This window comes from Acomys minous (assembly GCF_964271855.1).
Source record: "Acomys minous genome assembly, chromosome: 9".
Taxonomy (NCBI): domain Eukaryota; kingdom Metazoa; phylum Chordata; class Mammalia; order Rodentia; family Muridae; genus Acomys; species Acomys minous.
Genome location: NC_140490.1, coordinates 96,083,909 through 96,109,689, shown reverse-complemented (window position 1 = coordinate 96,109,689; position 25,781 = coordinate 96,083,909). Strand labels below are relative to the sequence as shown.

At 43.5% G+C, this 25,781-nt stretch overlaps 1 protein-coding gene and 1 pseudogene across 2 annotated transcripts in view; one reads left to right on the top strand and one right to left on the bottom strand.

The window, feature by feature from the left end:
• The window catches only part of CDK17 (cyclin dependent kinase 17), a 73,567-nt gene extending 48,309 nt beyond the window's left edge, over positions 1-25,258 (bottom strand). Inside the window, exon 1 of the mRNA XM_084796156.1 lies at positions 24,987-25,258. The gene's annotated coding sequence lies outside the window, so the exon portion shown is untranslated. The remainder of the gene's footprint in view (positions 1-24,986) is intronic.
• LOC311605444 (dynein light chain 1, cytoplasmic-like) lies at positions 10,142-10,884 on the top strand (annotated as a pseudogene). The gene has a single exon. The product of its transcript is annotated as a dynein light chain 1, cytoplasmic-like (transcript).
• Positions 25,259-25,781: the final 523 nt, after the last annotated feature.

Genomic DNA, 25,781 nt, shown 5'->3' with positions numbered 1-25,781 from the left:
CACAGCCTCTGGAGCAGTGCACGTGGCCACTCTAGGCGAGCACGAGGCCATCCGTCCCCAGCTCTCTGCTTACCTGTTGTTTCACAGTCTTACTCAGTCACCCAGGCTGGCCTTGATCTCGCTCTGTAAACCTAGGCAGGCCTTGAGCTTGTGATCCTCCTGCCTCAGTCTGCTCAGCAGCCAGCAATATAGGCCTGTGCCACCAGTCCCCACTCACTCACAATATCTGAAGTTCACACTATATTCTATTGTTTAATTAATATAAGTTTTTCTAGAGTGTATATCACATTGATACAGACTAAAGTGTGTCAGTCTACAAAGCTCAACAGCTAGGACTGCCCATGATTATTACATTGTAAGCACAGCCTGTGAAATCTAGCCGAGCATCCATCCACTATTACCTCTTTGGGGCCAGCCAAGTCGCTCAGTGGTTCAAAGGGCATACTTCTCTTCCGGAGCACCTGAGTTCAGTTTCCAGCACCATGTCTGGTGGTTCATAACCAGGTGTAATTGTAGTTCTAAGGGAATTGACACCCCAGGCCTCTGCAGACACCAGACTCAAGTACACATACTAAATGCTGACACACATAGTAAACATAACTAAAAATACATAGTAAGATCTAGGCCAGTCAAAGTGACAAAGTGAGACTGTTGCAAACACACACACACACACACACACACACACACACACACACACACACACACACACACACAAAGACCAGCCAACCAAACAAACAAAAAACCAAAAATACTAAGTCTTTTAATTCACAGACCTAAAAAACGCTAAGTAACAAGGAGGACCCAGGGAGGATGCTTAATTCTCATTCAGAAGGACAGACAGAATAAACACTAGAAGCAGTCGAAGACAGGGAACAGGACAGGAGCACACCACAGATGTCCTCTGAAAGACTCCACCCAGCAAGGGATTGAAGCAGAAGCTCAGTCTCACAGCCAAGCTTCGGGCAGAGCACAGGCAGTCCATTGGAAGAGCGGGGGGATAGAAGGACCCAGAGGGTTCAGGAGCTCCACAAGAAGACTCACAGGGCCAACTCATCTGGGTCCAGGGAGGCCTGTGAAGACTGATGCACCAAACAAGGACCATGCACGGAGAGAACCTAGGCCCTCTGCTCAGATACAGCTGACAGGCAGCTCAGCCTCCATAGGTGGCCCCGAGTAAGGGGAGCAGGGGCTGTCCCTGCCATGGACTCTGTTGCCTGCATGTTGATCACTTCCCCTGGCGGGATGCCTTACCAGACCACAGAGGAAGAGGATGCAGGCTTGGTAGGCTGGGGTCAGTTGGTAAGGGAGCAAGGCTCCCCCTCTCTGAGCACTAGAGGAGGGGAAGGAGGGGAGTGGGACTGGGAGGAGATGAGGGAGGAGCTACGACTGGGACAGAAAGTAAATAAAATGTTAAAAATACATTTAAATTTAAAAAAGGAAGAGCGCTAATTTCATCTAAACTCCAACAGTAAGAAATTAAAGACAGCCTAATTTTAATACAGAAAATTAAGCAATACTACATATTTACATATTTTGAAGGACATATTACAGCTACCATGAGGCTAAGGCTTGAATTTCCAAGCTACAGCAACCCCCCCCCCCCCCAGCCTGGGAAGGGAAGCTGACATCAAGTCCCACCCCCTGCCAAGGTGCTTTTTGACAACCGAAAGCTTCTGGGAGGGGGGGATTTGCGTTCTCATGTCATCCCTGAAACCACCCCACTCCATGGAGGGGTACACATTCAACACAGGGCAGCACAACCTGGACTTGATTGGTCACAAGGAGAGAGAAAGGTCAGGTGGGTAGGGAAGGGGGAGGAATCTGGAAGGAGTTGGGGGAGGGGTGTTCGATCAAAACATGCTCTATGAAACTCTTAATTACAAACCCCAAAATCCACATTTTTCAGTTATAATCACACAATACTACATATTTTCTTTTATATGTTTTAAAGATTCATCTCACAAAAACTATTTTCGAGATACTTATGTAAGTTCCATTGAGAATGTATTTGGAATATGTGACAAAACATAAAACATGGTTTTCCCATGTTCAAAGGGAGAGAAAAAGGAAAACTGTGTGGACAACTTTCCACCCTTTGTCTCTACGACACATCTGAACTGCACAACTATGCGTGTTATTTGGTCGCTCTATAATTTACGGCACAACAGTTACCTGTTACTTTTTTCTAGGCTAACCCTTTAATAAAGCCTACGTAATGTAAGATAAGCTGCTGGGCGGCGGCCAACCCTCCTCAGCAACAGTGGAAGCCTTGGCAACACACCGCGGCTGCCAGCACTCTCCAGCCCTCTGGCAATGTTTCTGCGTAGGAAAGACAGTTGAGGAAAAGATCACTCTTAGTTTTCTAAAGACACTGGACTATTCCCAGATGTCTTCCAAAGACTGCACAAGTTGACCTCAAAACAATACAGTGACTGTCACCTTCAGAAAAATGTGTGTACGATTTGGGAGGAGTGAGCTAAAATCTTCCACATTAGTTGCTGAGCAGAGAACTAGAAATTGTTGATGTACCGGTCTTAAAACAGAGAGCAGAGCGTACTGAACAAGACGGCACTCCACTTTCTTCACACGGCCTGTAGTAAAGGCAGGCTTTGAGACTGAATCAAGGCAGTAAGAAGGAAATTTGTATCTGGCTAAATTCAACAACCACAACTTTTTGCTTCTCGGTTTCCAGTTTGAATTTATTTGTATCCTGTGGTACTAATTCTACCTTCTTGGGAAACTTGTGAACACTAAACAGAGAAAAGTGAAATAGTGGGTCAAATTAGTATAAAATATAGTAAAAAGATGTCCAAAGATAAGTGTCCTATGAGGGCACAAGAAAGCGCTCAGAACAGTGACCCCTGACGCTGGGGAGGACGATAATGCCTGTAGTTCCAGAACTCAGGGGACAGAGCAGGGACATCAGAGTCTAGGCCAGCCTGGAAACAAGACAATGAGAGGCTAGCCTGGACTACATAGGAAGACCCTGCCCCAGATGGATGGATGGATGGATGGATGGTGGATGGATGGATGGATGGAGTAATGCTTAAATTAATCAGAGCTCTGATCAAGGTACTTCTGACTGGCTGAATTTTCTATTAAGTAGAATTAATTAAGTGAATTCAACTCAACAATTGTCTACATGAGCCTAGAATTATTTCTCACTGCCTGTTCAGGCCCCACTCTCAAAATCTGAGAAGTTAACTAACCCCTCCATTGTTGAAATGCTAATTACAAACAACTCTGCCGAAGTCAAGGACACCACAAGAAAGCACACAGAACCAACTAACCTGGGTCCAGAGGGGCCCACAGAGACTGATCCATCAAACAGAGAGCATGCTTGGGACGGACCTAGCCCGCCCCCTTGCACATGTGTAACAGTGGTGCAGCTCAGTCCCCTACAACAGGCGCAGGAGCTGTATCTGACTCTGCCGCCTGCCTTGGGGTCCCTTTCCCCTACCTGGGTTGCCTTGTATACCCACAATAGAAGAGGATCCGCCTAGTCCTACTACAGCTTGATATGCTAAAGCAAGTTGCTACCCGTGGGAGGCTTCCCTTTTTCTGAACCTTTTCTGAGGAGAAAGGGAGGCTGGGGAGGATGTCTTGGAGGTAAGGTGAGAGGGAGGGAGGGAGGGACTGGAGGGAGAAGAGGAGGGGGAAACTGTGATCAGGATGTAAAGTTAATTAGTTAATTTTTTAAAAGTAGAGCAGAGACAGCTCTGGCACTAATGGTGACAGTTCTATAGCATATAGGAAATGTACAGCAGCAGAAATTGAGAGTAAGATTTAGAGTAAGATTTAGAGCAAGCCTAGCCTACATTCAATTTCTGACTCCTTCATTCAGACACTGAGGAGAGCAAAGAGCAAAGAATGAGGCTGAGAAAACCAAGCTTTAAGAAAAAGATTCTTTTTCTTAAAGGGCCAGGAGTGGTGCTGCATGCCTTTAACTCCAGCACTCAGGAGGCAGAGGCAGGCAGATCTCTGTGAGTTCAAGGCCAGCCTGGTCTGCAAAGCCAGTCCAGGACAGCCAAGGCTACACAGAGAAAGCCTGTCTAGAGAAAAAAATAAAACAAGAGAGAGAGAGAAAAGAAAAAGACTAGTTTCATGGCTGACACATATGTAACATTCAACAGCTTCTTCTACTACGTAACCCCAAAGTATGAGCATCAAATAAATGTATATACTGCACATAAAATTGCATCATAACCAATGTGAGTAACTTTTGTTATGCAATCTGAAAAAATATTCTTGGTTTCAAAAAACTAACTTGCAAACAGAACTTCTCACTCAGCAACAGAATGTGAACAGACTATTTTGTACATTCACAGGAAAAAAAAAAAACCAGTAAGTGAAAATCTGCCTCTGGGGGCAGCAGATACTTCTCCACCTAGGGATCGGGGCCTTTGCACTGACTCTGGGTCACTTCAGCCCATCTCCGGAGGTCACAGTCATAGTGTGCGCCTTGCCATCTTAAGGATATCCGATTCCCTGGAGATAGTTCGCTCCAGCCTCTCCGCTTTGCACAACCACACCCCTCCACCCCGAACAGCCCTTCCCCTCTGCATCCCAGCTTCTGTGCTCCTATCAGGCTTAATCTTTCTTATTTTATTCAAGAACACTTTCTTCTCAAGAAACAGCAGAGCTCTCCAGACCCTGTGAAAACCATCTAGAATGATCCTACGGAGCAGTGCAAGTTAAGTCAGGCTGAACAATCATCAGTTCCTTGGCTTAGTGGCAGGTGAGAAGGGCATGCACTGCTAACTAACCATCACAAGGAAGCGAGGCAGCAGGAAAAGCCACTCTGCTCCCAAGAGCACAGAGCAGGGAGAAGGGATAGATTGTGTCCATTAATGCATGAATACTTACACATCTATGTCAATACTGCCCATAAGACTACAAGAGAAATATTACCTAGTGATGCCACAGCACAATGCATTATTCATGCGTCTGTAATGATGCTGATATGAACAAGCCTACTACACTATAGCATATAAAAGCACAGTGCATACACTTATATTCAGTAGATATGATTTGATAATAAGTGTTACTTGCTTACAGACTTAGTATATTGTTGTTATAGCGTAGTCCTGTTTCCATGGGGAAAAAGTTCACTAAAAAACAGTATGCATTACTTATTACTAAAGTGGCAGCATCCTCATATACCTGGGGTTTGCTCCTCCACCCCTTTTCGAGACAGGGTTTCCCTATGTAGCCCTGGCTGGCTTCAAACTCACAGAGATCCACCTGCCTCTGCCTCCCTGATACTATATACTGATACATATACATATACATATACATATGTATATGCATGTATATATATACACACACACATATGTATGTGTGTATGTATATATATGTATGTATGTATGTGTGCATATATATGTGTATGTATATATGTGTATATTTACCTGATACAGGATACTGTATCTCTTAATGGCATCAAATAGTGGCAAAAACAAGATTATACTTGACCATCAGGTAATCTAGTCTAATTGGTGAGCTCTGAGCCAATGAGAAACCATGTCTCGAAGGAGGAAGAGATGGCATTGCTGAGGATGATAGCTGAGGCTAACCTTGGCCATGCACATGTGTACACCACAGAGAAACTGAAATGTGCCTCAACACTGATCAACAACACTGTTATCTCTCAACTGTGCTTGATCAGCCCCAAATCAACTTCAGACTATAACTTCTACCTACAATTATAGATGACCTTTCACTCAAAACACACACACACACATACACACATACACATACACACACCCTCACATAAAGATGGAGCCTTCAAGCAAGAATTCTGTCAGCAAACTTAAATTAACACCTTCACCTCTCCTTCCCTGTTTAAGTGTTTGACCTCTCTTTCATCATTCTATATGTATGTATGTATGTATGTATGTATGTATGTATGTATGTAAGTATGAACACATGTACATACACACATGTGGGGTGGATGTGGAGACCATAGGACAACCTAAGGCATCAATCCTTCAGGTGCTGTCCACCTTGTTTTTGGAGACAGGATCTCTCACTGGACTGGTACTTACCACGTAGACTAGGCTGGGTGGCCAGAAAGTCTCAGAGATCGGCCTGCCTAACCTCCCAGGGCTAGGATGACAAATACGCACCATCACACCATGCCTGTTTGTTTGTTTGCTTGTTTGTTTGTAATTTAGCATAGGTTCTGGGTATCAAACCCAGGTGCTCCTGTTTGCAAGGTAGGCAAGCACTATTAACTGAGCTATGCCCCCAGCCCCTCTCCATTAGTCTTAAAAACATATTTTGGGAGACTGGAGAGATGGTTCAGTGGTTAAGAACATTGGCAGTTCTTCCAGAGGACCCTGGTTCAACTCCAGTACCCACACGGTGGCTCACCACCATCCATGACTTTAGTTCCAGCATATCCTCCTCTCCTGGCCTCCTTGAGCACTGCACACATGGAGTACACAGACATATGTGCAGGCAAAACATCAATATACATGAAATAAAAGGTTTTTAGAAACACTTTCCCTGACTTGTGCATAATATGCAACCACTACTCTATCCGCTTTGTACTCTCACTCTCTCTGCACACTATCCACACGCGCGTGCCAGGTGGCCATTAAATACTGCAACTCTTAAAGCCCACACATTTTTCTCACTTTGTTTCCTTCTTAGAAAACCCCACCCAGGCACATGATTTCAAAAGCATCGATATAATAATTTCCTCTTCTGATTCTAAACTCTTTCTTTTTGGCTACCAACTCATATTCAACTGCCTGCTTGAGTGTCTTTAAGTACCAGGTTAAAGTTGGACCATGTTGCTGGAGTGGGAAAAAAAAAATCTGTTATCAAATCACCCAGCAAAAGGATGTATTATCTTTACAGGAGGGACCAAAAATCTGACTTTTTACAAACATATTTTCAAGTTTGTACGGGTTCAAACATGAGTGCTAACAATCAAAGCTGCCTAGACTCACCACCACTAGTCAGCTGCCTACAGTAAAATGACTTCACTATTCCAGGAAACCCCTGACAGGAAGATAAGAATTTCAAATAACTTCATTGTTCATTTCAGGAACTTCCCAAAAAAGTCATATAAACCAACACTAGACTATTCAAATTTTCAATAAATAGCAGTAAATGATTGTTCACTTTCCAACTATTTGGGTTTTTTACCCCAAGATGTTTGCCTTGCTATGTCAGTTAACCCTTGAACTTTATTGTGACCCTTATACTAATACCAATCAAGCCTAACATTGAAATACTAGCCTCCCCACGGCCAACACTCTAATTCTGCTGTCCCCTCCAATCGTTTCACTGTCACCACTACTGCCCCACAATCCCATTGGCAACTCCACCCTACCCACACAGACACTCCTGGCTCTGTAAAGATGGCACTCCTTTCTGGTATAAGTAATAAACTCAAGAGCTTGGTTTTGGTAACATTTCCCAGGAGCAAACATTCTACAGCACCACTGGACAACTTCCCAAATGTCTATGAGAAACTCAGTTCAGCAGTACTAGAGTCAGTACAAACCCTGTTGGAAAATATGAATACCTTTGTGGAAGGTTATGCTAAATCATCGCCCTACATTAGACAGCATCCACACACACACACCTAGCTCCAATGTCCTGATGAAAGAGCTATAACTGGTCTCCTGATTAAATTCCTAATTAACAAACACACTACCGGTATCAGAATGGATATAGTGAGTGAGGAGGGGTTATAAGGAAGATGAGAAATACATCAAGTCAAGTTTACTCTTCTAAGAAAAAATAATCTAAGAAACACAATAGGGAAAAATGAACACATAAATGATCACCAATAGTAATAATCAACAGAAGACAAATACTAGAAATATGGTACAATTCAACAGTGAAAGAAACTATGTAAACGAGTCTCTTTGTAACTGCAAAACCATTTATAAACTGCTGAATCACAACGGAGAGACCGGCTGCCCCTTAAATCTTCTATGGTATGTTAACAACTCTTACACAGAACCAGATGTAGTGAGTTATGCCTGTAATCCCACTTGGGATGCTGAGGCAGGAGGACTGCCATGACTCTGAGGGCAGCCTGAGCTACTACATGAGACTTTATCTCAGAGAGAGGGTTCAGGGGCTAGAGAGACTGGCTCAATGGTTACATCCGGCTTTTGCAGAGGATCCTAGACAGCCACTAGTACCCATGTGAGGCAGCTCACTGGGTATCCACACTCACATGCAACATACCCCCTACACACACACAGACACACAATTTAAAAATAAAAATAAATCTTAAAAAAAAAAAAAGAGTAAATGCATGAGCATTTAAAATGCTTCAAGGGGCTGGAAAGACGAGTCTTCAGTAAAAGCACTTGCCACCAAGCCTGATAACCTGAGCCAGCTCCCTAATGCTCAGGTGATGGAGGGAGGAAACAGTCTCCCAGCTGCCCTCTGACCTCCATGCATGCCCCTCTTTTCCCTACCAACACAAATACACAGATGTAATAAGTTTAAAATGTAAATGCCTCAAGGACCACAAAGTACTCAATTTAGTATTTCAAACTTAAAATCTAAATGTGAAAACAAACTGTCTCCAAAGCTGGCTGAGGCTACCGACAGTTGAAGCCTGCTAGCCGAGGGGCAGTCGGTTTACTTTAAGGGTGTGGCCCCTGGCAGGTCCACCCCGCTCCAGTGGACGGAGCACACCCATGTTTAAATGGGCAGCACAAACTGGACTCAGTGGGTTACTTAAGAGAGACACACAGAGAGGAAAACGTGGAACTAAGAGGTAGGGATGAAAATGATCAAACTATAATCTATGTACTTTTCAAATTCCCAAATAATAAGAAATGACGTGCTTAAAGAAAACAGAAACTTCACTACATAGGGCAAAACCAGAATTCACTTAAAAACTGGTTGTGATGAAAGATGTCCTAACTATATTTATAAATCAAACACAGAAAGAAAAATTACCATATGAGAGTACATGAAAACAAAAATCTCAATTTTTAAAAAGTCCATAAACAATCTCTAAAAAACAAACTAACTAGGGGCTGCAGAGAGGACTCAGTGGTTAAGAGCACTGGCTGCTTTTCCAGAGGACCTGGGCTCAATTCCCAGCACCCACATGGCGGCTCACAACTGTCTGTGACTCCAGTTTGAGGGGATCCAGTACCTTTAAACACACATGCAGGCAAAACACCAATGCACATAAAATAAAAAATAAATTGTTAAAACTAACTAAAGCTCAGACCACATATAAAAGACTAATCTTCTAGAGAAGTGAACCAAAAAGGAAAAGGCAATGCCCCAGAAGGAAACTACAGAACATAAAGGCTCATGAGTGGAGAGGGGGCAAAGCAACGAATAAGCCTGTGAAATAAACATAGAATTCCAAATTCCACCCGTTCTCATTTGCCAAACTGGTAAAATTCTATTTACATCTTACACTGGAGTGGCACCTTTGTCGCAGCGAGTGAACTAATACTAATACATCATTATTAACTGAAGCCCACCATTTTATTCCATTTCCTTAGTTTTACTAGAATGTACTCTTTCTGTCCCCGGATCCTGTGCAGTTTATACTGTACTGCAATAACGCCATATCCTTAGGTTACCCTTGGCTCTGACAGGGTTTGACTTTCCTGTTTCTGATGACACAGACAACTTGGCCAGCACCATGCAGGTATTGTGTTAGAGTGTTCCTCAATTGGAATCTGACTAATATTTTCTGACGATGAAACTAGGGTTATAATTTTCAGGGCAGAAAAACCACAAAAACGAAGTGCACTCTCCCGACACAACATCAGCACCGTGCCTGTAACTGCTGATGCTAACCTTGACCCCACGGCTAAGCTAGTGTTTCTCAGGTCTGTCCCAGTCGTCACTCTTTCCTCAAATGTTTGTACTTCCCTCTTTAGGGGAAAAAACTGTTGTGTGTAGTAGAAGCAAGGAATTAAGCTGGGCAGGGTGGTGAACGCCTGTAACCCCAGCACTCGGGAGGCAGAGACAGATGGATCTCTGTGAGTTCTGAGTTCGAGGCCAACCTGGTCTATGAAGTGAGCCCAGGACAACTAAGGGTACACAGAGAAACCATGTCTAGAAAAAATAGAAAACAAACAAACAAACAAAAGAAGTAAGAAATTATGTTACGGCGGAGCCTGGGGCATAGGTGGAGGTGGCTGGTGTGGGGCTGCTTTGCTGTGCCACGGTTTCAGTAGCTACCGGCTGTCCTCTGCTGTTTGCCCAGTGCCAGCACCCTCCCCAGGAGCTCGCAGCAGCCGGCTAGACCCTGCTCCACTGCGACCTGAAGGGGTGATAAAAAATGCAGACATGTCGGAAGAGATGCAACAGGAGTTGGTGGAGTGCGCTACTCAGGCGGTAGAGAAATACAACATTGAGAAGGATATTGCGGCCCATATTCAAGGAGTTGGACAAGAAGTACAGCCCCACCTGGCACTGCACTGTGGGGCGGAACTTCAGCAGTTATGTGACATGTGAAACCAAACACTCCATCTACTTCTACCTGGGTCAGGTGACCATTCTTCTGTTCAAATCCGGTTAAAAGCATGGACAGTGCCAAACACCCAGTGATCCATCCAAAAACAAGGACTGCATCCTAACTTCTAAAACCAGAGACTGAATCTTCAGCCTTGCTAAGGGAACACCTTGTCTGAATCTCTTGTTTTGTAGAGGGCATCATCCTCCGCCCAAGGTTGTGGTTATAAAACAATTAGTAAAACATCTTACATTTGTATTTCTTTTCTAGTCCATACTTCTGTGCCCCGTTTTTTTCCCCTCCCTTAGGCCATTCCTTTAACAATAAACCTGTGGGAAATGCAAAAAGAAAAAAGAAAAAAAGAAACTGTTACACAATGCATGGCTTCATTTATTCTTTTTTGTTCTTTTGTCTTCTTTTGTTTTTCGAGTCAGGGTTTCTCTGTGTAGCCTTGTATGTCCTGGAACTAGTTCTGCAGACCAGGTTGACCTCACAGCGATCCTTCCTGCCACTGCCTCCCTGAGCGCTGGGATTAAAGGCATCGTCACCACATCAGGCTGCATGGCTTCATTTATGATTAGGAACTTTACGCAAGAGATTTATATCAGTATGAACTCACAGTATGATTTTATATTCTGGCTAATTGCATACTTAATTATTTTTGTCCCTTTTTATCCTGGTACAGGCAGGTGAGCACTCTTCCAGCAGACAGTGACAAATTACTGAGGGTGTGTAAGTAACCCTTCCTCCCATCCCTCTTTATTATTTCTAGAGAGAGTCTCTCTGTTACACAGAGCCGCCCTCACTGTGCTGGACTCTCTCATAGACCAGGCTATCCAAGCCACGGAGATCCACCTATGTCTGCCTCCCCGTGCTGGGATGAAAGGCGCGCAGCACCACACTTGTGTTTAAGTGTTTCTTACATGCCAGCACCATAAGATGCCACAGGGTCAACCTGAAATTGTCACTTTTTCCCCCCAGTCCAAGAATTCAGCCATTACTCAAAAAAGGCCTGGTTCCTCTTACTGGATGGATACTAAAAATCGAGAGCTAGTGTGAGCCTAGCGTGCTCATCCCAACAAAGGTGTGATTGCTTCTTACCACTTCAACTGACGGGGTGAGAACAAGAGAGAAAAGTATATACATGGACATATATTACCCAGAGTAAAACAGCATTCTCAGTATGGAATAGAACCCTATGAAGCTGCTTTAGAACATCGACGCATACGTAGTTGCTTGTTTGACACTATAAAAGCAATAAATAGGGAACAGCTAAAAATCATAAAGCACGAAGGATGAAAGCACAGTATAGCTACATAATAAAATACTACAGAGCTATTAAAGTAAAAATTATCTAAATATGCAAAGATCTCCAGCATAAATTATTCATTTGTTTATATCTTGTGACAAAAACATTTCTCATAAACTTTAATGCAACAGAAGTATTTCAAGTCAAACTCAAGTTGAACTAAAATACTGCCATGCACACAGATGGTATAAATAGCTTATTCTCAGACCCTGCAAACAATTTAACTGAGTAAGTACTAAATGAATAGCATTGCTTGATCATCTACATTAGTAAGGAGGTAATGTTTTAAGGATGCAAAATTATACACCGAGACACAGTATTTGTTCTCTTGATTATAAAGTAGGCCATTTGTAGTTGAATAAGAGGAACCATCATTTCTGTTTTTTCAAATCTATTGTTTATATCTTATCTCCCCCCTAATGCTAACAGCAATTTCTAACATGGAAAAACATCATTTTAGTGGAAGATTTAAAATGGCAGTATTTGCAAATTAAATGCTCTTTTCTAAATGTTCCTAAAAGACAGTAAAGCAATCTTCATGTCTCTGAGGTGAAGCAAATTATAGTAAAAGCAGTATTCTCAATATGGAATGCAATCCACTGAAGCTGCTTTCAAACATCAACGTATCCTAACGCATTATCCCTTCAGTCACCAAGTGGCCTGTCTGCAGCTGCTCACAAAACTTTCCCAAGAACTGCACTGTAGAAAATTGTTCAAGATGGGTGGCGGAGGCAGGAGGATCTCTGTGACTTCAAGGCCATCTTGGTCTACAGAACTAGTTCCAGGACAGCTGGGACCACACACACACACACACACACACACACACCTATCTCAAAACAAACAAACAAAAACAAAATGAAGAGTTTAATACGTAACTAACTCACTTCAAAAAATCAGTAAGATCTAAGTTCCTTACAGGGTGTGACAGTTTAACCTGGAATGTTTCCCATGGGCTCAAGTCTCTGAACATTTGGTCTAGGGCTGGTGGCACTGTTCAGGGAGGTATGGAACCTTTAGGAAGTGTAACCTTGCTGAAGGAAGCGTGTCACTGAAGGTAGGCTTTGGGAGTTTACAGTTTTGCCCCACTTCCCATTTGGTCTCTGCTTTCTGTGTGTGTTTTTAAGATGTGATCTCTCAGCTCCCTCATTTGGTGTCTTACAAATAAGCTCTTCCTTCTGTACACTGCCTTGGCTTGGTATTTTACCACAGCAACAGAAAGTAGCAAATACACTGGGGTACGTCTCTCTGGCTTCATCTACCAATACCCTCGCAAGCTACCTGGCCCTCTTCCTACTTACAGGAGTCAAGAGTTACACAGAGGAATGGCACTGCTTTCTGTGTTGGTAACATGCATGTGAGTGATGTCCCCTTGGAGGGCAGACAACAACCCTGAGTAATGTTCATCAGGTGCCATTCGAGCATTTGTTGTTTATTTATTATTGAGACTCTCTCACTGGCCTGGAGCTTACTAAGTAGCCTAGGCATTCATTTGTTTGTTCATTCATCCATCCATCCATCCATTGAGATAGAGTCTCTCATTGGCCTAGAGTTTGCCAAGGAGCCTAGGCTGGCCTATTAGACAGCCCAGGAGTCCACCTGTGGCTCTCAGTGCAGACTGCCATGCCAGCTTCCTTACATGAGCTCTGAGGAGTGAAACTATGTACGTACTTTATAAACTCAACCACCTCCTCAGCCCATATTTTTACATTTGACCTTATCCAAAAAGGCCAAGAAGAGATGTCAGCCCATATTTTTAAAAGAACGTAAAATCTTCTGTCATTGCTTCCTCTTTTTTCCATGCTTACAAGGCAACATACTGCCTGGACCATCTGCCTCGCCTGTCCCGCTCTCACATGCTCACTTGGTCCTAGGGAAGTGTTTCTTTTCTCTCCACAAACCACCCGTATTTCACTGAGATACTCCTTAAGCAGTAATACCTAGAAAATAAATAAAGGGAATATTACCCCAATCCTGAAGCAACTCTTATTGATAGGAGACATACCCAGGGGCCAAAGTTTATAATAAAGAGACAGGCTTGAAAAAAATATTTGAAGTCCACTTTCTAGAGAGGAGGAGCAACTGCAGTTTTCCTTCCACAGACATGCATACAACCCTACCGCCTACATTTTTTGCCTGCCATTTATAAAAGTAGAACTAAAAACCCATATAAGGACATCAAAAGGTTAGGAGGGATGAAATGAATGTCTTTCCATGCCAGATAGGAACATATAAGGTGCCAAGAATTTTAAAAGGTGAAATAAAGTTTGTAAAAAGTAGATGGATGGATCACCAAGAATAATTGCCTCCAATTAAAAAAATATGCCACAGAATATTATAAAGTAGTTCTTTTTTAAAAATTCAAGGATTGGCTGGGAGTGGTGTCATGTGTCTGTAATTCCAGCACTCGGGAGGCAGAGGCAGGTGGATCACTGTGAGTTCGAGGCCAGCCTGGTCTACAAAGCCAGTGCAGGACAGCCACAGCTACACAGAGAAACTCTGACTTGAAAAGCCAAATCAAACAAACAAAAGAAATGAAGGATTGAAAAAGAAAACAATTCAACATCCCAATATCAAATAGAAATGATAGCTTGCTATATGCCAATGATGAGAAACAAATGTGTGTAATGTGTGTCTGTGGATTCCTGGGTGTGTGGAGGGGGTGCCATGGTATATGTGTGGAGGCCAGAGGACCTCGGGAGTCACTTTTTACCTGTGTGACACAGGGGAGAAGCAAACAGACTAGCTGCTGTGCAAGCTTCCAGGGGCTCCAGCCCACACTGGACCACACTGACAATGAGATTACAGGAACGAGCTACAGCGCCAAGCTTCACATGGGGTCTGAGGGCTCGTACTCAGGACCTGACACTCACACAGCATGTGCTTTATTCAGTAAGACATTTCCTCGGCCCCTGAAAAAACTCATTTTATAGAGTAGCATGTTAGATTTTGCCTCACAGAGACAAAACAACTGACATAAACAACTTAGGAGTGGAAAGGGTTAAACGTGTGGCTTCCGAAGTTTAGATCATAACCACCGGAAGGGTGTGATGGAGCCTCTCACGTAGTCGCTGAGACAGGCCAGAAGCTGAGTACACAAGGAACAGGAAGTGGTCAGGGCAAATCATAGCACCCAAAAGTATGCCCCCAGTGGCCTACACTTCTTCTAACGAGGCATGACTTCCCACAGTTCCACTGCCTCCCAATAGCCTAAATCTATCAGTGGATTAAATCCATTCCTTAGGTCGAAGCCTTCATGATCTACCCTTCTCTGGGAACATCCACACACACCCAGAGCCGTGTCTTTACTAATGTTCTAGTTATGTCTGGATCTAATCAAGAGTTATTGTAACAGTCAGTATCACTAATATGGCTCATCACCGGTGACATTGGTACAACAGGAAACACCAGGAAAGGATGAAGAAGCGTTCATTTGAGGATGCCACTTCTGGATACCTACACGCCCTAAGGAAGCTGAGATGAGGGACGCTGAGGCACCCATCCAAGTGTATCATGGAGAAACCTAGAGTAGTGAACTATGAAAAGTAAGCGTTACCAAACACTATAAAATGATTAAACATCTTTTGATAGATCAATGCAAACAACTTGGTTTAAGAATAACTTGCTACCTTAAAAAAAAGTTACATTACAAAACTCATCTTAAAAACCCGAAGCTATTCGTGAAAAGACAACTGAGAATGTCTGTAGACGGAAAGCACCGTGTGAGCGAATGTAAACTACCCAATTTCTCCATTATTGTACATCTTAAAAATAATGTTCAAAGCGCAGTAACTAAGACCATATACATAGACACAGAAAGACACCAATAAGAAACAAACCTAAAAGAGCAAGGGAGAGTCTACTAAAAGAATCCAAAATAAAATAAACACAACAGTTTCATATATAAACAAGGATTCTAACTCTTTCTCCCAAAACTGGCAATACTGGAAGGGTTTGAGTAAATAAAGGTCTGAAAGACGTAGTTTAAACCATTTGTCTTCACTCTAAATTTAACTTGTATAAATCGCTCTTTCCCTTAGTATGATGCTAAAATCCAAGATTTACCGAGAATTACATACAACACTTGACGTCTAAGTCTAGTATTTTGATTCAGTTGTTCCCGAACAGAGCTGGAGATTAATTATCCCCAAGATACAGAGAGATGCAGACAGACAGACAGACAGACAGACAGAGAGACAGACAAACACACACACACACACACACACACACACACACTGGACTTTTTGTTTCTAATCAACATTATATTCTTGAGATTCAGGTTAAGTCGCTGGCCTAGAACAAAAGACAATTAACAGGGATATAACAAGCGGTAAGCATCCAAGCGGATTTCATGACAAAGAATAAAAAGGGGAGGTCGGTTTGTTTTTTTCCTTTAAATTGGTTTCATGAGTAATTTGTTGTTGTTTTTTAAAAACCTTGAGAGTCACACACAAGGGTGGTTAACAAGAATATAAACACTGTCTCAAAGGTTTAGATGCTAAACACGGGGAAACCCACCAGGCTAAGGAAGGGGAAATGATTGCAAGGAAAATTTGCCTAGCCCTAAAGAAACACTTATGAAAATGTGCTTCTTTGAGGTCAATGCCCTCTTTATTCCTTAAGACCACTAAAAAAGGCCCAACAATGACTGAGGTTCAAAGCCAGCCTGGTCTACAGAGTGAATTCCAGAACAGCGAGGGCTACACAGAGAGAAATCCTGTCTGGGGCGTGGAGGCGGGGAGCTGGCTGTGGTGGGCACACCTTTAATCCCATCACTCATGAGGCAGAGGCAGGCACATCTCTGAACTTGAGGCCAGCCTGGTCTACAGAGTGAGTTCCAGCGCCACACATAGAAACTCTATCTCAAAAAAAAAAAAAAAAAAAACAACCAACAAAGCAACCAACCGAAAGAAAGGAAGGAAGGAAAGAGAAAAAGAAAGAAAAGCAAGAAGAGCAAGCAAGAGAAACAACATATTCTCAATGATTTAGTCCTACATCCTTACCCTAGAAGTTCACTACCAGACTAATTTTCACATTAGGCAAAAGCACGAGACATTTTAGGACATCCAAAAGACATGTATAGTTTAAAATTCCATAATATAGTGATTCTTTTGTCCTTATGAATCACTGATCAACCTGAGCAAATAGATCAGATCTCTTATATTTTCAAATATAGTGTCCACCCATTATTTCTGAAGTAATAAATCTACATAATTTGATCTAAAAAATGTAACATAGAAAATGTCCATATAATAGTCTTATATTTCTTCTATGTCACTTATAAAATATTTTTCTATATAATGGTCTTAAATTTTTCTATTAGTAGTCTTATATTTTTTGTCACTTATTAAATAGTGACATAGAAAGTCTATATAATAATATATTATATAATAAATAGTCTCTATATAGAATAAACTGTCAAAGTTCACTTCTAAATGTTCCATTCAAACATGATGCTGCTACTAAACCATAACTGCTGGTTTGCAAATAAATGTATTAATTATAATAGACCTACACACGCACAGGTATAACTTAGGATTCAGTTCTAATAGTCTTTAATTTTAAAGGTGAAATGTGCTTTATTTAATTATATTAAAAAAACAGCTTCGTGATCAATTATAAACAGTAACTACTGGCTTGCAGAAACAACATCAAAAGCTCCGTCCAACACTTTGAATACAGTTCTGTACTTTGTAAGTGCATTCAAGTCCACCTCTGTATACACAGCTAAAGGACTTGATTGCATGAGAAATGAAAAGATTTACAGTTAAATAAAATTACTCGGATATTGGCCACTGTTTTTAGACCTCTAAAAATCAGTATTTTATGTATAAATATGCTAGCTTTGTATTTTTAGTTTTGTCTAAAAGGCAACCACTTTTGAGGGCCACAAGCCTCTTCATTTTCTCTAGCAAGTCGGCACAGCTCACATGGAATTAAAGTCTCAACAACGCCAAATGACTACCCCTCTAAGTTGGCCTGAACCGGTTTCTAGATTACTCTCACACAAACACTGCCAACAAGGTATTCCCCAACACTCAAAACCTGAAATTATGCTTTATTGTTTCCAGGCCAACAACCCTGACTGTTCTTTGCTAAATCAGTGTGGTTTTTCCTATCCCCCCAAGTCCACTGACCTGAGCAATACAGAAATGGGGTGTGCAGGGGAGATCACAGAAAAGGGAAAAGAACACAGCACAAAGTCAAAAGCAGAGAGACTTGTATGTCCCCTACGGCAGACAAACTCTGCACTACAAGGGGCATAAATGTTCCAAATAAGCGCCATAACCCTGTCAGGGCGGAAGAAGGAAGATGTCAGAGGAAATGACATTTTGGCCTCAAAACTGAGAAGTTCCCTCCAAGTGTCACAGCATTATAGTATCAACACCCAAGTTCCCTCAGCTTTAAATGCCAGCTCTGATGTGCATTGCCATTTTCTTCTGAGCCTTTTAAAAAAATACCCATGAAAACCCCCACATTAATTAGAAGGGTCTCAATTTCATGTTAGTTGGTAATTTATCACAAATATATAGCTTTTACCAACCTTTGTTTTTTATTAGTGAACTAACATATGCTTTTTTAAAAAAGCAAGTACTAGCCATCAATGAAAAATACTGCAGCATTAAATATATGCCTTGAGAAAAACAAAATTACTAAATAATCTAGGATCCTAGAGAAGATACCTTTGTATGTATTGTTTATATACATATAAAACTGAAAATGCTCGAGCATATAGTAACAAGCACATAAAATGAAACTGTGAAGCACGCTTTGAAGACTGAGTGCTAGAGAGGGATCTGTCGGCAAAACGCTCGTGTAAGCAGGAGGCCCCGAGTTCAGGGCTCTAGAACCCGTACGAAGAGCAGTGCGTGGTGCGCGCGTCTACAACCCCGGTGCTGGAGAGGGAGAGACAGAGCCTTGGTGCTCAGCTCACTGCCTACCCAGACTCGGTGGCAAGATTAACTCCAGGTTCAATGAGAGAATCTTCGGGGGGGGGGGGGGGAAGAAAGAGAAAAAGAAAAATCAGAGAATAACAGCACACCCCACATCAACCGCTGGCCTCTGTACATGTATGTGAGCGTGCACGCTCAGATGCACACCAAAGCCTTGTCTTTCTTGTTTAATTTTTTGAGACAGAATTTCACTGGGTAGCTGAGAAATGGCTTTAAAATTGCCTGTATTTCTCCTGACTCGCTCTCTCAAGCACTGGGATTACAGGTATGTGCCAAGATGACCAGCTAAACTATTCTTATGATTAGCCTTTATGTGGGAAAAATTCCTTTTCACCTTAATGGATCATCTTTTAGGAAATGATATTTTCTATCCTTTAAATTGAGTAAGAAATGTATATTTAAAAGACTTAGAGTTTTTCTATCCTAAAGGTCAATTTTCAATGTGAAAAATGTCATATTTCTATTTTCAGTGGATATCAGAATAAAAATATGCAAAATTTATGCCTTGCTATACTGAGATAAAAAACCAATAGGTGGTGTGTGTGTGTTTGTTGAAGTTTTCACCTTTATGGTATAAAGCTCAGTTCCCAGTGAAGTGATGGGGGAGGGGGGGAAGGGAGTGTGGGGGAGGGGTTGCAGCAGGTGAACCTTCTGATGACTGACTCTGAGTGCGCTGATCTCCTGGATAGACTAAGGGATTTAAGAATTAAAAGCTGTCGGGAAGTGGTGGAGAGTTGGGGGGCGGGGGGAGGGGGGGGAGGTCTAGGGAAGACTTGACCGGGAAGGCTATGACCTATGCAGGCTCCTCCTGCTGTCTCCTTTTGCTCCCCTGAGGCCAGGGGATCATCTGCCTCACTTCACCACAGGGATGCTCCTCACCATGCGGTTCTGCCTCATCGCGGGCCCAGAAACCATGGAGCCAGGTAACCACGTGTCCTCTTGTAAGGTGGTTTTTCTCAGGTATTCTGTTGCAGGAGTATAAAGCTGGCCAACACAGATGGCTCACGCTCAAATAATGAAAGCACTGTAATTTAAATTATATACGTTCAGTAATTCTAATACAGGTAAAATCAAAGTAAATGAATATCGACATTTTGACAGGAGTGCGAATGTACTTATAATGTCAAGTGTAATTTAGGAAGAGGTTCTTCTGTGTGCTTTCCCCCAGCGTTTGTATTCCTTCTGTGTGTGAGAATACTGTCAAGTGCATGACTGAAAATGAATCCACATACTACCCATGGTAATTGTTACTAGCGTGGGCTACATAGAAAACCTGTCTCAAACATGCATAAAACCCAGCAGGATGGGGAGGACTGGAACAAGACACACACACACACACACACACACACACACACACACACACTCTCTCTCTCTCTCTCTCTCTCTCTCTCTCTCTCTCTCTCTCTCTCTCTCTGAATGTGTTTTCCTCTCACTTAGGACCGTTGGCGGGCTGTTCAGCACTGCATCCCGGTAGAGGCACTGTGAGTACGGCATTTTTGAATGCCTGAACTGGATCGTGGGTCACTATCGTGTTAGGCCCTGGGAGAAAATTGCTTAACCTAAGGCCCTTGCTTCCTTACTACGAAAAAAGGTTTGCCTGACACAATAGGTTTCCTGTGAGGATTTAACAAAACAATAGTGTCTAGCACAGCACTGGGCACTACCAAGGGTACTCTTTCTCATAGTTTATATTATGCACTTAATAGCTGAGTGGCTTCAGAGCCCTATGTCGGGACTCTCACCTACCGGGACAATGGGTTTGCGGGATCTAATTAGAATTAAGCAAGGCCCAGAGATCTCGGGCCTTTATAATAGAAGTTATGCCCTATACAAGAAAACCGCTCTCCCATGATCTTTTTCCTCACCCTCCCCCCCTTTTTTTCCCCTCTCATCCTTCCTCTTCACCTACAGGCATCAAACAACAGGCCAAAACACCACACAGTTAAGACAGGCATCTACAAAGAAGAGGGCCCTCACCAAGATTTAACCACCGTGGCACTCTGACCACAGACTTCAGGAGTCTAGGACAGTGAGAAATCACTGGTTTTAAAAGCCACCCAATATGTGATTTTTTTTTAATGGAAGATGAGTTAGACTAAGATACGTATGTATCAGATATTTTTGAAGATTCTTCGGAAAGCAAAATCATTTTCACTAAATCTAAATTAGCTCTCCCAAACCTATCTCCAAACCATTTACCCAGTAGGTTAGGGGTCTCAACACATGAATTTGGGGGCCATGCAATCATTCAGGACACAATAAGAACTATGAGGAAAAAATTAAATATTAATTGTGCCCTCTGCTAGACAAGCTATCACGACACACTGTGGATCTGTAAATCTACTCCTAAAATCAAGTATTTACGATGGCATGTTACTGTAGACCATAAAACATTAGATTTACTGGTAGATGTTTATTGATTTTCCAAGTTGGCCAGCAGAGAGAGCAAGACAAGGCACAACAACAAGAGAGTTAAGCTTAAAACAGTTTTTCAGGCTCTTCACTATTCCTTTTTCTAGGTCAATATTTTGCAGACATCAAAAGCAAAGACACACACACGAGCATGCGTGCAAAATTAAACACCAATTGACTACATTGTGAGCAAAATGACAACAAATCCACTAATGACAAGAAGAATCCTTAAAAGCCAGTCAAATCCGTCCTCTCTCTCCAGTAGTTCAAAGAAACTGGCAACATCACAGGTTGAATTTGCTAGTGAGCTCTGGCACAAGTCTTCTAGTATTTACAGGTGCTATGTAAACACTTTAAATACCATTACATCAGCACTGAAAATGAAAAAATGTGATGATCATTTTATAAAATTACTTTACATACATATTCAAAAGTTTGAGCAAAAAATATTCTTCCTTTGCATGCACAAAAGGAGAAGCCATTTCTAAAATAACCTAGAGATTATTTCCATAAGTAGTGTTTAACACACAATGGCCTTTCCCCACCAACACAGAAATATATTTATTCCGTAATTATCCACCCTGGAAGCAGAAAAACCCATGTAGAAGAATTGTCAGAACACGAAGTGATAATTATACAAAGGCTTAAGAATAACAGTAAAGATTCAGAATGTGCCATCTTTTAACTATCCAAGACTGTGAGACAGTAACAATGGAAACTGGCAAAGCAATAATACTGCGTTCAGACAGCTTTTTAATATTAGGAGCCCCCTCCCCCATCTTCCCTTTTTGAAAAACTTCCTCAGTTGCCACAATAGTTTTTATGCTGTCCACAATAAAGTATCTCACAGCTTTTCAGTCTGTCGCTTTTTCTCCTCCATGAAGGAAAAGGTAGCACTTTTTCTGGAAGTCAAAGGGAAAACAAGCCTTGCTAGAGCAAAGCCAATGATCTTATATCCCTTCCGATCATAACTGCAGTATCTGTAAACTAAATGTATCAAGACATACATTAAAAACCCTGGTCAACACAGCTAAGCTAAGCAGCAGGGCAAAAAGATTTTCTGTTTTCTAGTTTCTGTAGGACCAATGACTTCTATAAGCCATTAGCAGCATTAAAACTAACAAGCACACTGAATTAACTCCTCCAATTTCATCTTTCCATACTGTGTGCCTCTCTCATGTGTTCTTTTGGTAATCCACTTGCATAGGACAGGTTACACTACGTCACATAGTCAGCACCAAAAGTTATTTTCTCGGACCTGAATCCAAAGATGGGAATTACACTACGTAGACAACATCCTATTTTAGTAATGAAAAAAAATTTACAATATTAACAAGACCTTAATTTTACCTTTTACCCTAGCTGTAAAAGTAATAGAAAAATGGAGTTAAACAACCACCCAAAATCCAGAAACACTTACTAGGTTTTTGATGAATTTCCTCTTAGTGACACAAGTTTTATTATCTAAGTAGGTACTAATAGCTGTGCAAGAAAAAATATGCACATGGTTTTTGATAAGCATATTAAGCATCAATTAAAAATGTGACTTGTTAATTTCACAAAGGTCTCTAAAACACTTGGGGGGGGGGGGCGGTGCAGGGAGATAGGAAGTTGAAACATACAGACTAATCCCTGGCTGAAATACCTGAAATTTTAGTGTCAATACTTTAAAGACAGCAAGTTGCAAAATATGAACGTTCTTACGGCGACACTAACATTACTGCACCTACACTAAACAGGCTTTATTTTTACTTTCTTCTCATATTTTCATTGTTTTTATTGTCACTGTAATAACAGTTAAAAATATGTTTGCATAAAAATTTTAAAGGGGCTCTTTAGGGTAGTGGTTATCACCTCTGCTTTACAAGCAGAAGGTCCTCGGTTCAAACTATAGTGTAACTGTGTATACCTAATGAGCCCGTTCAAGAAAAAAAAAAGAATTTTAAAACATGTATTATTAATCAATTATTATGTCATTGTTATTATTCCATGACGTGTGTGTGTGTGGATGCATGTGGAAAGCGGGGGACAACTTTGTGGTGGTCTCTCCTTCCATCTTTGCACTTGTTCTCAGGACTGAATTCAGGCCCTAAAGTAAGCATCCTTACCCACTGCGCCGTCGTGCTGGCCCTGGCCTTGGAATTTTAAAGCAGCTTAAATTCAAAGGCTCGGCAATTATTTCTTTGAATCACAAAACTCAAACAGTTACTGCTTCTGGCGCCTATGAGGTGGGTTGCCAGATAAAAGAACAGCAGTCTTCACATTCCTATAGTCATTCTCATAACATAAAAAAAAAAGAAAAGAAAAAAGAAAAGAAAAAGAAAACAACTAAGGAAGATTCCCTAGTCATATTGTTTCCTTTTGTTTGAATCCACTGTTTATGGAGTTATGCAGAAACTGGACAGACAAAAACTGAAATGACTTCATTAACAAGGCAACACTGCGCTGTATAAGCCAACTCCCTGTGTTCATAAAAGAACAAAATAAAACCAATTATATTACCACTAGCAATTTTTTCTCATAAAATTTACTTTACACCTATTTCTAGATTCAAGGGTGTAGGGCAATTCAACTGGTCACAAGGCTCGTTCACTCTCTTCTGCTCCGTGGTTAACAGCGTCTATCTCAGTCACTCAAATATATTTGATATTCTTGCACAATTGCCATTGAAAAGAAAGCCAACAAAGGATCAGGAAAAAGAAACAGTAAAGTTAGGTGGCAAGAATTGTCTCTCTTTAAGTCAAGCATTTCCTGTTAAGTGACAAAGGTCTGCTACCAGGAATACACTTTGCTGGCCAAAGGAACGGCCAAGACTCGAAACAAAATTTGCCCACTTTTATGTCTTGAAAATCAACTTGGCTTAGGAGGAGGTAACACAGGATCACCGACGCGTCTTCGAGGGCCATATTAACATAAGGGAGAGGCGCCACGGATTTCAGCTAAACGCTTTTGCCATTTTTGAAAAAGAAAAGCTAATTGTTAATGGCCATGTGACACAGTCGATCCCAGAAAGGAAAGGGTGGGAGGAAAAGAGAAGAGTTCAAGGCAGTTCAGGGTCAGAACAAGTCAGGCATCCTGTCATTAGCAAACGTTGTTCTCCTAGCTGAAGGCAAAATACCGCTTGCCCTAGAAGGAGTGGGTGAGAAGCAGGGGAGAGAATTGACTAGGAAACCACAGGGGAAGGCGATGTGGCAGTGCGGGGGTGATGCGGGGGGCGAGGAGGGGGGTAGAAAAACTGGGGCCACCCAGCTGAGATGGGGACCAGAAGCACCGGACATAAAACACCGAGAAAAGCAACTGCGGCTGAGACAACGGTGCAACAACTCCCCACCCCCCGCCCCGCGCCCCAACCCCCCGGGTCCTCTAGGTTTCCCACAGTCCCTCCGCCTCCGGTTAGAGCGACACTCAGGGGTGTGACCCGCCAGCAAGAGGGCTGCCCTGAGCTTTGTGTCGGCCCGCTCCCCACGCGAGGGCTCCTCCCCCGCGGAGCTGCCCACCCGCGCGCAGCCTCCCGCGTCTCCAAGGAACCCGCAAGCGCCGCGTCCTCGCCCACTCCCGCCGCCCGCGCCTCCACCCCGGCCCCGGGGACCTTTTGTGTCTCGGGGGACTTTCCGCCTCTTCCTCTCCGCCGCCCCGCGGGGCCACCGGCCTCCCAGGGAGCCCCGAGAGTCAACGAGCTCCGGCGGCAACGGGAGCCCCCCCAACCCCCACCCTCCCCCCCAAAAAAACCCACCCAGCTCGGCACTCACTCCCGCAACCCACGCCGCGCGCGGACGTGCGACCGACACGGTCCCCACCCGAGCCGCCGGCTGACAGGCGTCGCGATCCCTGCCCGGCCCCGCCGCCAACTCACCAGCAAGTGCGGGGACCGCGGGCTCCGGGGCGGGCGCGCAGGGCGAGCGGATGCAGGTCCGGTGGCGGCGGCGGCGGCGGCGGCGCGCGCTGAGGCGCCTCAGGCTCAGGCCTCCCCCTCGCGCCTTCCGTTCCGCGAGGGCCGCCGGCCGTCTCACGCGTGGCCGAGCCCCCCGCTCAACATGGCTCCCGGGCCGCGGAGCCGCGCGGACGGCCCAGTACTCCCGGCCGCCGAGCCGGGGCGGAGCGAGGCGGCGGGGCGCGGGGCTGCTGTTACCGAGGGGCGCTTAGGGAGACCGCAGCCGCCGCTTGCGTTCGTCTCCGTGCGCTTCGCTTTCTCTCGCTCGGAGGCTGCGGCTTGACGCCTCCGCCTGTTCCCCGGAGCGAGCGAGAGGGGGAGAAAAAAAAAAAAAAAAAGACTTTTATTGAAACGATCCAACCAGCGGCAGCTGAGAAAAGCGACCGGCTGCGGGAGCTTCCCCACCCCCGCTTGCACGGCTTGCCTGGGGCAGCGCGACCCCTGCCGGCGGCGGCGGCGGCGGCGGCGGCAGCGGAGCGGGGCGGGGCCTTGCTCTGGGGGCGGGGCCTGAGAGGGGCGGGGATATTCCCAGGAAACTCGCCCCAGCCCTCGCTTCGGAGCCAGCGGGAGAGCAGGAGACCCTCGCAGTGGACAGAACGCGCTGCACGGTGACTGTCCACTGGGATTGGCGAGGAAACGATCAGTATAAATCAGTTCCTCAACTGACCCCTCACAATAATAAATACTCCTGCTTAAAGTATTCCGGTCGCTACTGGA